Source organism: Poecile atricapillus, chromosome 2, assembly GCF_030490865.1.
Source record: "Poecile atricapillus isolate bPoeAtr1 chromosome 2, bPoeAtr1.hap1, whole genome shotgun sequence".
In the NCBI taxonomy this organism is placed as follows: domain Eukaryota; kingdom Metazoa; phylum Chordata; class Aves; order Passeriformes; family Paridae; genus Poecile; species Poecile atricapillus.
In genome coordinates this window covers 63,133,731-63,149,443 of record NC_081250.1, presented here as the reverse complement: position 1 = coordinate 63,149,443, position 15,713 = coordinate 63,133,731, and positions in this window count along the sequence as shown.

Sequence of the window (15,713 nt, the reverse complement as noted above, 5' to 3'; positions counted from 1 at the left end):
CAGGAGCTCAACAAAAGAGTTTTTACCTTTCCAAAATTCAAATGCCAGATCCCTGGATACAGCTGAACAACACTCAAGGAAGTGATGCTGAGCAAGCTACCCAGCAGCTCTGGGACTGGAGCAAGCAGATGGATACAAGGAGATGGATGCAAGGAGATTGGGTGCATGAGATCTGCAAAGTCAGCAGTGTCCTGCCCTCTTGCTTGGTTGAATTCCTGTAAGGGAAATTATTCTCCTTGTACAGTTTAAAAGACACTGTCTTTTTCACTAAATTACTGCTATTAGTATTACTAATAATATCTTTAAAGAGCCTCTCACCCAAGCTCTGTCTCACGTCTTACACAGCTTTCAGAAAATTATTTAAGTTTGCTATGTTCCATCAGTATGAAGCACAGCTTGCTCAAGTGCACAAAGAGTATGGCAAGGAGAAAAATCATTTATGTGAGTGAAGCAGTCAATTACTCCATTGATGTGTGCTGCTTTACAGGCTTTTCACTGCCAATCAGTGTCACAGCTTTCCAACTCTTTTTACAAACCAGTGCACATTATTTCACGCAGTTCAAATGATTTTAGCCTGGAAGCAATGTGTAAATAAAGCTGTCCCCTGTCAAACAGTGAAGTCCTTTCCCTTAGCACATCACCTCTGAACACTGCTAGAGAAACAAGCCACCATCAGTGGTTACTGGCCCAGACAGACACCAGAAGGCAATCTGACCATCTCCATTTCATGTCAAAATGCAGCTGGAGAAGAAGCTGGGAGCTGTCTCAAAGCAGAGCAAGGTTTGCAGTATCCTCCTCTGGGCAGAAGGCAAACTCTGATTTACTTGATGCAAAGTTGAGTTAGTTTGAAATATCAGAGCTGCAGAGGGATTGGGGAGGGGTGGGGAGGGTGGGTTTAGTGTGATGGGTGGTTCTGTTTCAGTTTTGGGGTTTTTTTCTTTTTTCAAGTTGCAATGCAAGGACCAATCTGATGTGGAAACAGCAGCAGTCTCATCACACTGGCACTGATTTTATCTGCACTGCCCTTTGTTGAAATTTTTATTTCCTATTGGTTTCAGCACATGTTCCTGTTCAGCTAATAAAGACATAACCATGTAAATTGTTGAATACCCTTCCCACTCGCAGTCAGAGCTCTTGAAGCTCTGAAACACCTCCTGTTGCACCAGAGACCTCCGTTTATGCATCCTGACGCAGGCTCTGGCAAGGGCTGTGCAGGAAACAGGAGGTTGTTATGTCTCTCAGACACAGAAAAAGAAAAATAGAAGCAACATTCAACTGGGACATCCTCAAGAGGATCTTGCTTCAGTGAAATGGTTCTTAGCACTCTTAAAAGCTTTTCAATGTCCTACCCAGCTGGGATAGGCACTCACTGCTCAAGAGAAAACTTAGTTCATTCATGCTGTACTGCAACATTCATAATTTTCCAGCTCAGTGATTCTGATATGAAGACATGGGTAAAGACAGACTTGAGAAGAAAGACATTTCAGTTTTTTTCCTGCAGGCTTTTAGCTCTAAGAAAACATTATTCAGTGATTAGGTTACTGCTCTCCTGACCCAGCTGTTATTTTAGAATCTGCCCTTTTCCAGGTTTCTGATATCAAACAGTTGCTAAAATTCAACATGCCTCAGTTTCCTCACCTATAAAATGGGGGTGAAAACCACTTTTAAATCTAAAGGCCAAATGTTTCTGAAATGCTGGGTGTCTACCTATCAATGGCTCCATGGAAAGACAAACTATGCCCATTTTACAGGTTATTAGCTTGTATTTTGACCTGTCCTCTCTCCAAACTCAAAACAGAATATTGTGACTGGATAAATAGTGTTTGTTACATATACCAGGAAACCTGCTATCAACACTTCTATTTAGCTGCTTGCATCCAAACCATCAAAAGCTTTATCCTGCAGGTCCTCACATGGAGTCCAACAATTCAACAGATTTATTTTTTCTCAAAGAAACTCCACATAGAAGTATGCCCTTAGAGTTCACGTCTTTCACTGAAATCAATCAACAATATCAGATCAGGGCCTAGTAAAGTGCTTTGGAGGTGCTTCATAGATTGATTTGTTCAAGTGAGCCATTATTTGATTTAATACAAAGAAATGTCCTGTCCCATCTCAAATCACACGGTTTCAGAGGGATGTCAAAAGACAATACTGTTCTCCTTGGAAGAAAAATGGATAATTCATTTGATTCCTTTATAGTTAGAAGTCAGTTTCTGCCTCTGACTAAAATTTTTCCCCAAGTCTACAGAGAGAGTCAATTGAAGCACAGGCTTACCTCTACAGTGTGAGCAGAGATATCCCTGGAAAAGGAATGTGGAGCTATTCCTATAATCCAAATGCAATCCTGATCTGAAAGGAAGAAGCCAGAGGATATATATTTGCTTAACTCCATCAGCTGATGAACACAATTTTTTTTTCTCACATGATTAGTGGCTGTTGATTTGAGAAAAAAATAAAATTGCACCAAGCATGGAAAAAAAAAAATCAAAATTTTTGTACATCATAGGAATGCCGCTAAAAGACAGGTAACACCACTTAAATGTGCCCTGCAAAGGCAGCTGAGCAAACAAACTCCCCTTTACTACATAAAGTAGGAACACCTTTTTCCTGAAGGGATTTTCCTTAAATTTTTGATGGTAAACAGTTCAAGTTATGAGAACTGCCTTTACCTTTCCCTATTACGAGCAAAACTTTGTCCTTCTGCCCAAAAAAAGGCAGAAACAGTCCAGCTGGGGATTTCTACATGTATTTAGATCAATTTCATTCCAAAATTAGGGAAAAGGGATGAAATTTGCAAGCATCAAAAGAAAAACTGAATGTTTCCATAGTTTGCAGCCTATTTAAGACACTCATGCTGAACTTTTGAACTACAGCACCAAGTTAAATGCCACTGCATCTGCCTATTTGACCAGTGGATTAGGGAGAGGTAGGATGGAGAAGGATTTCATGAAGTACAGCAGACATGAAAGAAATGAGAATCCTAGGATGAAATAGTATCATATACATTGTTATAGAATAATTTAAAAGCTTAATCAGCAAAGACATTATCTGACATCGTGGACAAGGGGAAGTTTTGTGCTCTATTAAAAGCTAAAAATCAATGCAGAGAAATCATAATAATGTCTTTAAGAAAGACAAAGGTAACACCCTGATCAAAAAAGATAACGACAGTGTTTTGAAAACTGAGAGTTAGATGAATTGCTTAGGTGCATCATTTACCTGTAAACTGGTCACAACATTGCTGAATAGTGTTGCTTCATAAAATTTCTTAACTCTGGAAAAGTTATGCAGAAATTAATATGCTTTACTGATTAATATTTGCAATTTAAAAATCCAATAGATAATGTTTTCTAATCCAGTCTGCCTCTTTATGCCCATGATCTTTTTGCTGCTTTATCAGAAGCAAAAAGAAATTAGAGAGCCTGCCAAGGCTTAACTTGCTCAGCAGGCTGCAGGCATTAGCATCAGCCTTGTGAAAAATGCTTGTGCTGGCCTTATCTGGGGAAGGTCAGCTCCCACCGAGACTGGGTGGCAGCAGCCCTAGCACTTATTAAATGCATAAGTTTTCAGTTGCTAGCACTGTTTCACAAAACAAATGAGTAAATCCAACTTGTAAGAAGCCAGTAAACACCACAAGCTGATACCTTCAAGGCTTCCTGGCCCTTGTGCTCAGGAGCACAAAGGTCAGTTGGCAAAGCAGGGTTTGGCAGACTGCATCAGAGTCTTCTTAATGTTTTCAGGAATGGTTTGAGTCTCTTTCATAATGGAACTTCATTCAAGTCCTTTAAAACAAAAACAAAAAAAAGGCAAAGAAAAAAACAAACCACAGCACACCTCAGCAGCAACAGGAAAGGTGTTCCAAAAAAGGATACTGAAGGTATTGTAGCATCAGAGTAAGATGTCTGTGGCATAGCTCAGCTCTGCCTTACCCTATGGCATCCAGAACATGTCTGGTTTTATCTGTTATTTTTCCACAGCTTGTCTCTTGGCTTCCTCAGCCCTGTATTTACACAGCTGCCTCTGAAGCTGTAAGTCAGCACAGAGATTGTTGCACAAACAAATGGAACATGTGGATCTTGCCAATTATCACTTACCCCAGTTTTCCTCCTCCTTCTTAAGCAGTTTATGTTTTGGCACTAAAAGACTCCCTGAAAATTAAAAAGAAAATGCTTTGTGCTCTGTGTCATGTATAATACATATCTGTTTTGGCAGGGAAAAAAAGTTTTGAACAGCTTTAGGATGGGAGGAAATACAAGTAAGAGAATTTTCAGCAGCAAAATTCAGTGTCACAGCAAGGCCAGTGATGAGGCTGCTGGGTGTTACACCCCATCTGAGCCACAGAGCCCCCCTTCACACAACACTTTGGCTTTCACCAGAGAAATAGATCCTGCCAGGTCAGGTTTTTCAGTCATAGTGTGCAGTCTGACACACCGGAGCCAGGCTCAGCACTTGTTTTCTCCCTCCTTTGAAACAGGTTATCCCTAACTAACCTTCAACATCTGGTTTTGCTCTTTTTTTTTTTTTTTTAATCACACCAGTTGTGATAAATTAATTTATGTTGTTGCTTGTCTCTGGAAAATAGGCACTACACGCTGAATAAATGCAGTGCAATAGGGAACATCACACTGAGTATGGAGTACAGATCAGATGAAGAGATACATATACTCTGAAATGAAGTTATCAAAGATTTCCCAAGCTACAGATGTTGCTATAAATAGACTGACATCCTGCATTACTAGAAACTTCAGAGAAGCCTGTTTCTCAGTGCTTCATTCCTCCATTGCTCAAAGTGAAAATACAAGCGGGAAGTTTGGGCTGCACCAGGTGGAATAACAAAAGGTATGCTACTGAACACAAGAAACACAAGAAACACAAGAAGCCAAATATCCATTTAGCAGCATCAAACTGAAGATTCCACAGAGGAATTTAGGATGGGAGAAACCAGCTGAGTGAGGTCAAGTTGCACAGGGCTGGGTCCTCCAATCTATTCAACGGAGGCTGTACCTCCATTGGCACCCATGCCAGCATGGGATCACCCTCACCAGGGGGAAAGAGTTTTCTTCATGTCTGACATCCATTTCTCTTCACTTGTGTCTGTTGCCTCTCCTATCACTGTGCACTTTCAAGAGAGTCATGGAATAAGCTGAGTTGGGAGGGACCCACATGGATCATCAGGTCTGACTTGGTCTACTCTGTGCCCTCATGTGAGATAAAGATACACAGAGATTAATTGTTCTCAATACCTTCTCTTCCTTATGCTAAATAAATCCTTTTTTCTGGGAACTTCTAGCATTGAAGGAATTCATTCTCTCACTGTTCTGCTTCCCTCCCCAGAACACAAAGGGTGTTGAGACAGACTATTTGCACAAGTTAAACAGGAAGAAATAGTGCATCTGGAGAAATGAGGGCCATAAAGAAGCAAAAGCACCTCCTTTTAGCAAATGGCCATGGGCTTTGCTGGTTAGAGCTGTACCAGCCAAGGATAATGATAAATCTGAGCCCATTAAACAACACTACTGTAGCAGAAAGCAAGCTACCTGCAATCCCACTACTTTTTATTACAGCCTCATTGAACTACACAATCTGCTAAGTTTTAGTCAGGGTCAGTGTGTGGGCAGAAAAAAACTGAAGTACCAAGTAGCAGTACTTGCTGCAGAGAGAGATCTCTGCTCTCCAGCACTTCAGCTCCTGTGATGAGGTATTGAAACCCCACTGTGCTCAGAGTCCTGCCCTGCTGGCAAGGATACCCATAGTTAGGCCTTGCTCAAGTCCAGCAGGTTGCAGCTGCTGTGGTCCACAGGAAAGCCCAGGTGCGTCCCATGACCCCTGCCCATGTTTTGGCACCCCTGCATGCCCTGCCCTGGAGCAGGAGGGGTGGATGGCTGACCCTGCTCCAGGGAAGCACCCAGATGCTGATTCAGAGGCACAGGTTGGGATGCTTCAGATCTTGCCACATGTCCCTCCCCTGAAACAGTAAGGTCCCTTCCATGCAGGGCAGCACTGGGTTAGGCAGGGATGTCTCAAACATCAGACCTTCAACTGGTAGAAGTCCACTTTCTGGAAAATATCTGTACAAGGAAATTCATTAGCTTTGAGGATCAATGCGACTACCACTCTTTGAAGAACTACAGGTTCCCATAAATTTTCATTAATTTTATTTCCCCAATCAAAAAGAAAATGCTATCTTACCACAGGAGTTTCCTTTGAGGTGCTTTCAGTTAATTACACTACCAGTATTTGCAGCCAAAATACCACCATGTGTCTCTTTGTAGGTGGTTCCTTTTTCAGCTGAGACTAAATGAGACTTCAGCCTTTGAATACACTTGGAACGGTAAGAAACAGTTGTAGCCAACAGTGGTAGCTTCCTAAAGCACTGAAAGGATTTAGGAAGACATTTCTTCACTTCGAATTTAGACCAGGTGGTGATACCTAAATTAGCGTTATTATTGAAGAGCACCATCCTTAGGAACTAATTTTTTGGCAGTCAGTTTCAAGGTCCAAATTAGAATATTCCTATATTCCATTTATGCAGGTAATTTCCATAATTATTATCAGTGACAAAGTCTAGCACATGCCTTTTCACTTTACATAAAAGAGAAACTGAAAACCTAAACTTCTAATGCAGTTCAAGATTTTTGGTATTTCCTGGACTTCCTTTGACTTCTTACTGTTAACTTGTGCCAGAAAGTCCAGTACAATCTGTCCTGTGCTGCTGAAGAGTAATTACTCATTCATGGTAACCCATAAGGGGGTCAGACTTTATTAATTTTAATCTGTTTTACCCAGACGTTAAAGCAAATTAATTTTCAAGTTTAATTAAAACACAGCTTTTAAATATAGATTAGCAATATCTAAGGAACCAAAGAGGGTAGTACTGTTCTTATTGAACTTACACCCGTGGGACTTCAACAGATGAAGAATCAGACCCTTTCATTTCTTCTTTAGCTTAATGACCCAGACTCAGCAGTGTCTTATATGACTAATATGTGAAGAACAGACATTTGTCATCCCAAGTAGGTTGTTTACAAAATTTACAACTTCATAAAACCAGTAATATAATCTTTGATTTAAGTCATGCTGTGGGTCCTTACAGTTGTTACACTTCCACCACAATAAAACCTGAATATTCTTAAAAAACTTTTTGCCTTCATTTTTGGAAACAAGGTTTTGGAAAATCATGGTAGGAATAAACAAACTGATCAGAAATTAGAGACAACTTTTGTCATTATGAGGAAATCAGGTGATGCTTGGGAATATTTATGCTCGGGAGAAAAGATGGGCTTTTAAAAACACTTGATTCTGTGAATGAAAGAACCATAGCTGGATAGAGATTTCTGCATGACTCATCTGGTTTGCCAAATTAAGATGTGTTAGTAGTGACAGAGCTGAACAAAAGAAATTCTACAGCTGAACTATAATAGCACAGGATTTCTGCTGAAAAATCAACTGGGAAGACCATGAACAGACCATACAAGCAACAAGAATATACTGCTTTGGCAAGATTTCTTTTATAGTTTTGACACTACATAGTCTTACCCAAAGCAGATGGTATCCTTGAACAAGGCGAAATTTCTCTAGCATATATACTTACCAAGAAATAATATTAATTACATACTATTAAATGAAAATTTCATAGTGCTATTAAAAGTGTTTCAAAGATGGATAAGCAAGAAGCACAGTTTGCAATTCATGGCACACGAGAATCCCAAACAAAAAAATGTCTAAATGTGACCTCTATGAGGCCCTGTAGTGCTTGATATCACGTAGCAGATAAGGAAGTGTTTTGTTAGGTACAGTCCAGGGTACTTAACTTATTTGTAATATTGAAACTTAAAGCCAGCAGTGGAAATGACAAATCACCAGGGGAAAAAGAAATAGAAATCACAAGAACAGAGACGTGTCATTTCCCAGCAAATCAAAGATATAAGAGGAAAATGAAGTGTACAGTAAGAAAACCAAAACCAATTGTCCAATATGTATCACTTCCCATAGATTTTGCTTTTTCCTTTAGTGTGCCACATTTTTGTCTGCAGAACACACTTCAATTAAAGGAACTTCTGGTGATACTCTATCTGAAGGACACTCTAGTGAAACATTCTTTTGATTTATTGTACTCCTAGGAGAATCTCTGTTTGCATCATATTTTCTGAGCACAGTTAAGCCATTAGATTTCAAGTCATATTTCAGTATATCTCAGAGATTGAAAGAGGTGATGCAAGCACATAGGTTAGTCAGGGTGGTCGAGACTGGCCACTGATGACAGGACCTGTCTTATTGTCAGTACTTCCTACGGAAATGCAGGTTGTGTAAAAAGAGAAAGCACACAGCCTTTTCTGTACTCATGACTGACACTGAACATTTAAATTGTGCAGTAGCAGTAGCCTCATACTCCAAGTATTTATCCTGGGGGAATACACAGATTTATCCATGGAACTCTTGTTTACCAATAAAAACTTCAAACTACTCATCCAAGTAAATGTTTCTTGTAAACAGTCAGTGGGAATTTTTTTCAGCATGAATGAAATAATTTGAACTGTATACCCTTGAACATGGAAAGAGAACTGGAGGCATTTAAAACAAGAATAAAAATATGTAGAACATTTGTAAGATCTTTTGCCAATTCACAAAGCACCTTTAAAGCAAATAAACAGGAGGAACCTCAGCTTAGGGGTAAAAAAACTTTGAACAACAAAACATGTACCAACACTCTTGCCCTGCTATACAAAGCAATGAATATCACTGTTACATTGTCCAAATACTTCTCATTTGAAGTGAGGATGCTTTGTAGTTCCAGGAAGACTTTTTTGCAATGCTGATTTTGAAGGATATACTAAGTTGTTCCAATGGTAACTGGCAGAGCTCAGAGAAATTCCGTCCAGAGCAATTGAGTGAAAACTGATATTTCCATAATTTACAGCTTTGTTCCATTCCAGCCCATGGCACAAGAGAACAAGAGAAAAGCCAGCAAAAGATTCAGCTGCCACAACTTCATGCTCTAGCATAAAGCAGGCTCTGACAGAGAGAGAGAGCTGCTTGCCTCTTTTGAAAGGTTAGTGCTTCTGGATACCTCTAACAGATATAACATGCGTGTCATCACACGTCATCAGCAGTGCAGACAACATACCCATGACCCTCTTCAAGATTTGAGGGCAGTAAACCTCTTTTGCAGTTGCAAGCCCTTAAGAGGGGCAGAAGCCTTTCTCTTGGCATCAGAAGTCACGGACTTCCAACACTTACCTTAATACCAGGGGAGAACACCACCTGCCCCACTGCTGCGGATGGGATTCAGCTCTTCAAACTGCTCATTTCAGAGAAAATCCTCTCTACCTTGCTTTCCTCTTCTCTGATGCTATTCTCCTGTAACTCCTCCACTTGGCAGCACGGCTCCTGCAGGACAGAGGACCATCTCTCCTGGCCTCAGAAAGAGACTCCAAGCATTCCCTGCAGCCTAGGACGCTTGCAGGGCTGCATCCACCATTTGCAACTTACTCTGTGCCAAAGCCTCTATCTCAACATGGATAGCTTGCCAGGGAAACCACTCTGAGGTGTGTTAACAACATGTCTGAGACTTTTGAAGCAGAAGAACTGACCCGAGTCCCTCTTCTTTGTTCCCTTTTGTATAAACTGGTTTATCTATTAGCTGTGCTCTGGGAGCTGCACTCCTATAGTTCTTAGTTGAGCACCAGCTAAAAGCACCAGCTTGGCCCTCTCCAGCTGGGGGCAGCTGTAACAAAGGCAGCTGATCATGCTCCTTGTAGCTGCTACAGAAGCTTCCTTACCTTGTGCTTGCCTGGTAGCTGTAAGTACTTCAAATTTCTTAAAGTGTTCCCAAGCATTCCCTGATGACCTTGGATCTCATCACAGCAAAGTCAAGAAGCTTCCAAAGCCGAACCCAGAGATTGCTGCACAAAAATCTGTATCTTTAGTTGTGATCTTGTAATATCCATTTAATAATATTCTGAATTTAGCCTCTTTTTAAACCATAAATGGAACAGTGGGTCAGTCAAATGACATGATTTATAAAAGATGAGAAATTACTGGGAGCCATTTTTCACAGCAGGTCCAGCTCCATCTGTAGATGCCTCTCACTACAGACAGGTCTGGGTGTTGCAGAAGATGATGATATACTCTCCCTTCTTCCATTTCAACTTTAAAATTCAACTTCAGAGGCTGAAGATGGAAGATTAAACCTTGATTCAGTACCATGATTAATGGCACCAGGGGTTGTCTGTGTAAGATGTGCCTCTGCTCAGTTTTTAATCCTACTAAATTCTTGACCTCCACACTGTTTTATGTCAATGAATTCAAGTGTCTGTTTCCACAGAAAACTAGGACTTACTGCTTTACAACCATTACCATGCAAGACTCTCTTCTCTGCTACTGCAAATGAGAAATCTGGGTACTATATTGACCCTTCTACTTCATTTAATACAGGCCTTAAAATGAAATAGACACTCTGTCCTGCAGCCTCCAGCACAGCCCTGCTTCTGTGGATCCCATTTAGTGGATCCCACAAGTTTTACGAGTCTCATTAAAAGGCAGTGCAGACCCTTAGTTAATAAAGTAGCTCACTTCTGCTTTTCTGATTCAACAAGTGTGAAAGAGGATACTTCTTATTTTATCAATACTGGGCATGAGAAAATATGGTTTATAGCGCAACAGTCAAACCGGCTGTAAAAATTAATAGGTACTTCTGCTCAAGTTCACTACTCTGTTCTACTCCTGCTGGAATGAAACTCATCAAACTTAAAACACAATTGAGTGAAGGCTTTCACACCTTCATTGCTTGATGTTGTTTCATGATTCATTATGTGGCTATTTCAGTCAATCTGCCTACCATCACAATAGGGCACAAAATTATTATTCAAACAGGACATTTCAGGTCCAGCAATTGGTTTCCTGTCTGACATGATCCACATGATGCAGGGTTGGAGATTTTTTTGTGTTTTGCATCTTTTCCAGTAGAATATCAATATCAAAAAATCAATCAGTGGCTGATAGTGAAAGCTAAAACTCCTGAAATGTTAAAAGATGGTACCTTTTGAATAGATAACAGGTTTCTGGGGGCAGAGGGCAAGGAGACTCAAAGGTCCAAAAAATTGTGAAGTTTGACAGACTCTGGCAATGCTTCTGGCACTTAATAAAACCTACACTGCATTTGTCAATTCCTATTTTAGGATTCTCTCCTTATTTGCCTACAACTAGCAAATACATCACATGTTACTTTGTCTAATACCTTCACATCAAGGCACTGTTTAGTGACTGAGGCAGCACTGTGGAAAGAAGCATCAGAAGATGTTAGCAGATTACACATCACACCAATTTAATTCATTACAGAGCAAATCAATTGTGATGGATAGAACTTCAAATAATAATCTGATTACAGAGGGACAAACCCAAGAAACATCCAGGGAGTTCCACAATGTGGAAACCCAGCAGATTAGATCTGAAATTAATCTCCACTAGATAATCACTTTTGTATTCTGGATTTGCATTCACTAAGACAACTGACAAGAATGTATGTTCCCCCAAGTGACATAAATTGGTAGCCCTTGGGGCTACCACCAGAGGCAGGGAGAGAGACCCCCTCTTCTTTGGTCAACATCAATTTTGCCATTCATTTCCAAAGGGCTTGCACATATCAGGATCAAATTGAGCTCTATAGCTTTTCCTTTCTCAAGAGCACATTTCTGTTATGCTCCATAGGCTTTGACCATTTCAAAGGGTCATGATGAGCTCTTTTCAGGGAGACAATCTGAGTCTTCTATCCGTCACCTCCTTCTGTTTAAGTCTATGAGTAGTCCCACTGACTCCTCTAGGATTACATGGATACTGAAAGTCAAACATATATCAAGGAACCGGCAGGATTGCTGCCTAGGGAGTGAGACACAAAAGGCTGTAGAAAAAATATTCTATAATGAGACTCTATTAAAAAAACCCACAAATGTTATTAAAGTTTTGTTAGTTTGTTACTGGCAGGGAAGTACACTGAATCTAACAGTGTTATTTTCCGTATAATTTTTATTGTTTGGATACATGCTATTATGCATGCATACAGTGATGTTATCTACTCTAATATCTTTCAGATATTTTACTCTGAATGTCAGAAGCACATAAAATCAGTTAATTCCTTCCATGTTATGAGTGCAGAATACTGATTGTGGAGCTATCAGTAATATGCATTCAGAGGATTCACTGCACTGGCTCTGAAGGATCTGCAATTGAATACTGAATAATCCACAAAATATGACAAAATGCAAATAAGGTGACTGACATGATACTGGAATGTTGAATTACTGGAGAAATACAAAGGAGGTATTAGTATTTTGTTCGTCTTGTGGAGAATTTACTTATGAGACTCTGATTTAACTAATTTCAATTTTTATTAAAACCCTTTTCATTACTCTGACCCACTGCATATGACAGCTGCATTTTAAAATTAACACTAATTTGCAAGTGCAGCTGGCCTCCCTTGACAGTGAGCACAAAACATTGTTACGACAGAAACTGAGGGTGGAGTTACACACATACTTAATTTTATAGTACATATGTTTCAGAGTAATTTATTATAAATATGCCCCAGTGACATCAGTGCCAATTTTGCACTGCAGTTCCCCGCTTCTGACTTCCCATAAGCCAGATCTCTGCAGATCAGTTTGGGCCAGCTGTACCTTGCATTACTATTTCATCTCAGGCAGCTGTTCCCTCCCTGTTTATCCCTTCTGGGTTGCAAACACTGCCATGCAGAGATGTGGAGTTTGAGTTTAGGGAACTGAAAGACTGGTTTTCCCTTGCTGGAGGCAGTGACAGGATTTGGAGAGAAAGTTTCTTGCAGACTCTTGCAGTGGCAAACACCAGCACACCCTGCCCATTTGGCAATAATTAGCGTGGCACAGCAGGTCAGGCCCAGACCCGGCTGGCTACATGCTTGCTAAGCATGTGTTTATCTAAAGATCTTGCTCGAAGATTTAATTTGATGAACTAGAGCCTTAAAAACACTGTTGGAGTTCTTTGAGGTTTACTTGTGCCGTATGTTAATAAAGTAGCAGTAAATGAGACAGCAATTTACATTTTGAAATATTTAATATAAATAAATACATATAAATATATTGTCACAGAATCATTAAGGCTGGAAAAGACCTGTAAGAGTCTAAGCATTAACCTTGCACCACTCTGCTCACCAATAACACATGTTCCTAAGTGCTACATCCACATGCCTTCTGAACCCTTCCAGGGATGGTGATTCCATCACTTCTCTGGGCAGCCTATTCCAGTGCCTGACCATCCTCTCTGTAAAGAATTTTTTCCTCATGTCTAATCTACACCTCCCCTAGCACAACTTCAGGCCATTTCTTCTGGCCATGTCAGTCATTTCCTCGGAGAAGAGACTCACCCCTACTTAACTGCAACATTCTTTTAGGTAGTTATAGAGAGTTTTAAGGTCCCCACTGAGCCTGAGATAGATAGATAGATAGATAGATAGATAGATAGATAGATAGATAGATAGATAGATAGATAGATAGACATATAGCTTCTAAATTCTAAAATTTTTAAGCTCTGCAGTATATCAAATTTAGCTTTGGAAAGATGTAGTATACTACCTTTCACCCTGAAAGCTTTCAAAAGGACTTGTTATTTACAAGTGGTCTAAAATCCACATGCAAGAAGACAGTAAGGGAGATTAGTGCAAAATGTAGTCAGGATTCAGGCACCAGCATTAAAGGATTCTTGCTGGTCAGACACTTACTTAGAGGTGTCAACTTTAGGTTTTATGTGTCTGTTTCCAGAGCTGAGGCATTGATAATATGCCACGGCTATGTTATAATAAGGCAGATTTCTAACCTTCTCTGTCCTTCCCTCCTCCAACCTATGACTGTCAGTCTTAGTTTGAGCTGATCTAAGTTTCTAATATTTCTTCTTGGGCACTGCTGACAGCCTGCAGCAGTGACATCTCTCATCCCACATTTTCTGCCTTTCTCTATAAGCTTTTACTACAAGAAAAATCTCTCCCCTTTAGCTCTCTCCCCTTTAGCTCTCATGTCACACGTGTGCCAAACTGGTGTCCAAGCCCCACCTCACCAAGGCAGTCCCTGTGCCATCACCTCTGTCTGCTGGAGTCAAATGAAAGAGCACCTTTTGTGCTTAAAAAGCTGAGGTTCACTGCAGGACATCTAAGCCTCCGCAGCATCTTGAGGGCAGTTACACAACGTGACCTGCTCCCACCCACCCGCTTTGTGGCGAGTTTGTCTGTGAGCAACACCCGGCAGCGTGACACCACACTCAAGGCCTGAGCCAATTCCCTTCAGAACTGATCTGGGCACCCACCATGCTACCGTGTCTTGACAGGGACACAGACCTTTTCAAGAAATGAAGAGAATACAGGCAGGCAAGTCTGCGGCAGTACTGCTGCTGCTGTGCTCACAAGCTACTTGATGTTCAAAATACGCTAGACTAAAACCTGCCTCGGCCATCACAGACTTCCATGGGTATTAATTTTAAATAAAAATGGAATTAATGGGAAATTTCAGCTCTTGATAAAATCAGATAGTTCTTCACGTTAAACTCTGACTCCCACAGAAAGCGGTAATCTCTCTACTGTTTGTTTAATAAAATATGCTATTTGTCTAGTAGAAGAGAACGTTATGATTTACCTATCAGTGGTTTGCTAAACATCTCATTCATTTTGGTTTGTAAAGTGAAGCTTTAGGATGAGGGTGCTGATATTTTTGAATACCTGCCCATCCCCAGGGAAGCTGGAAAAGGTTAAAAATTTATTGCAGGCACTGCAAGTGCACTAATGTTTTACAGAGAGAGCTGGCATTGATCCTTTCCCCTCTCCTGCTAAATCTTCCACAGATGAGAGAAGCTATTTACTTTACATTGTGCAAGCAGAGATCCTCGAAGAGGAATAAAATCTTTCTAACTTGGAACATACTGCTTGGAGCAGAGTTGGATTCCTGTTACACAACGTCTGATTATTCCCATCTTAGAAATATCTGGGGCAAATAATATGTGTCCTCCAGGGCATCAGCTCCAGGTGAGTAGAAAAAGAACTGACAACCTGGAGACGTCTGCAGATGCACACAAGGCATTTATTTATCTGGGCACAGGCTGAGCTGGAGTTGCAGCAGAAAAAGCAAGCCCTTTTTTTTTAAGCTAGGAAAAAACAGTGGAGAGTGTTCAACAAGAAGGAGGTTCAATTAATATATGAATGTCTTACATTCATATAACTCATTATAAAGACAGGAGTTTTATTGTGATGGTGAAGATAACTGAGGAGCAGTGTCATATCTCCCTAGTATATCTGATGCTTCTTTTAATAGAGCACTTATTAAAAATAATCAAGTTGACTTCAGTTCAAGATTAGACAAATGTGTCTTATGAGTGCAGGACACACCTCAACTCCAACTTGAGAAATACTAGATTTAAATGGTACATCAATATAGCTTCATCAAAGGACTACGAAATCTCATGCACTATGGTATCTGCATTGAAAAATATGGGGAACTTCCATTTAATTCCAAATTTGGCCCTCAGAGATGTGTGTTCTTGGTTTTTGTGAAAACTAATGTAAAGAGTAAGTGAAATCTGGCTTTGGAGCATAGCCCTGTATGAACTATGCTTCTGAAGCACTTCTTGTTGCTTTGATTTACAGCAGTAAGTGCTACAGTGGCATCTGAAGGTCTCACCTGCACTTAGGAGCCTTTTGA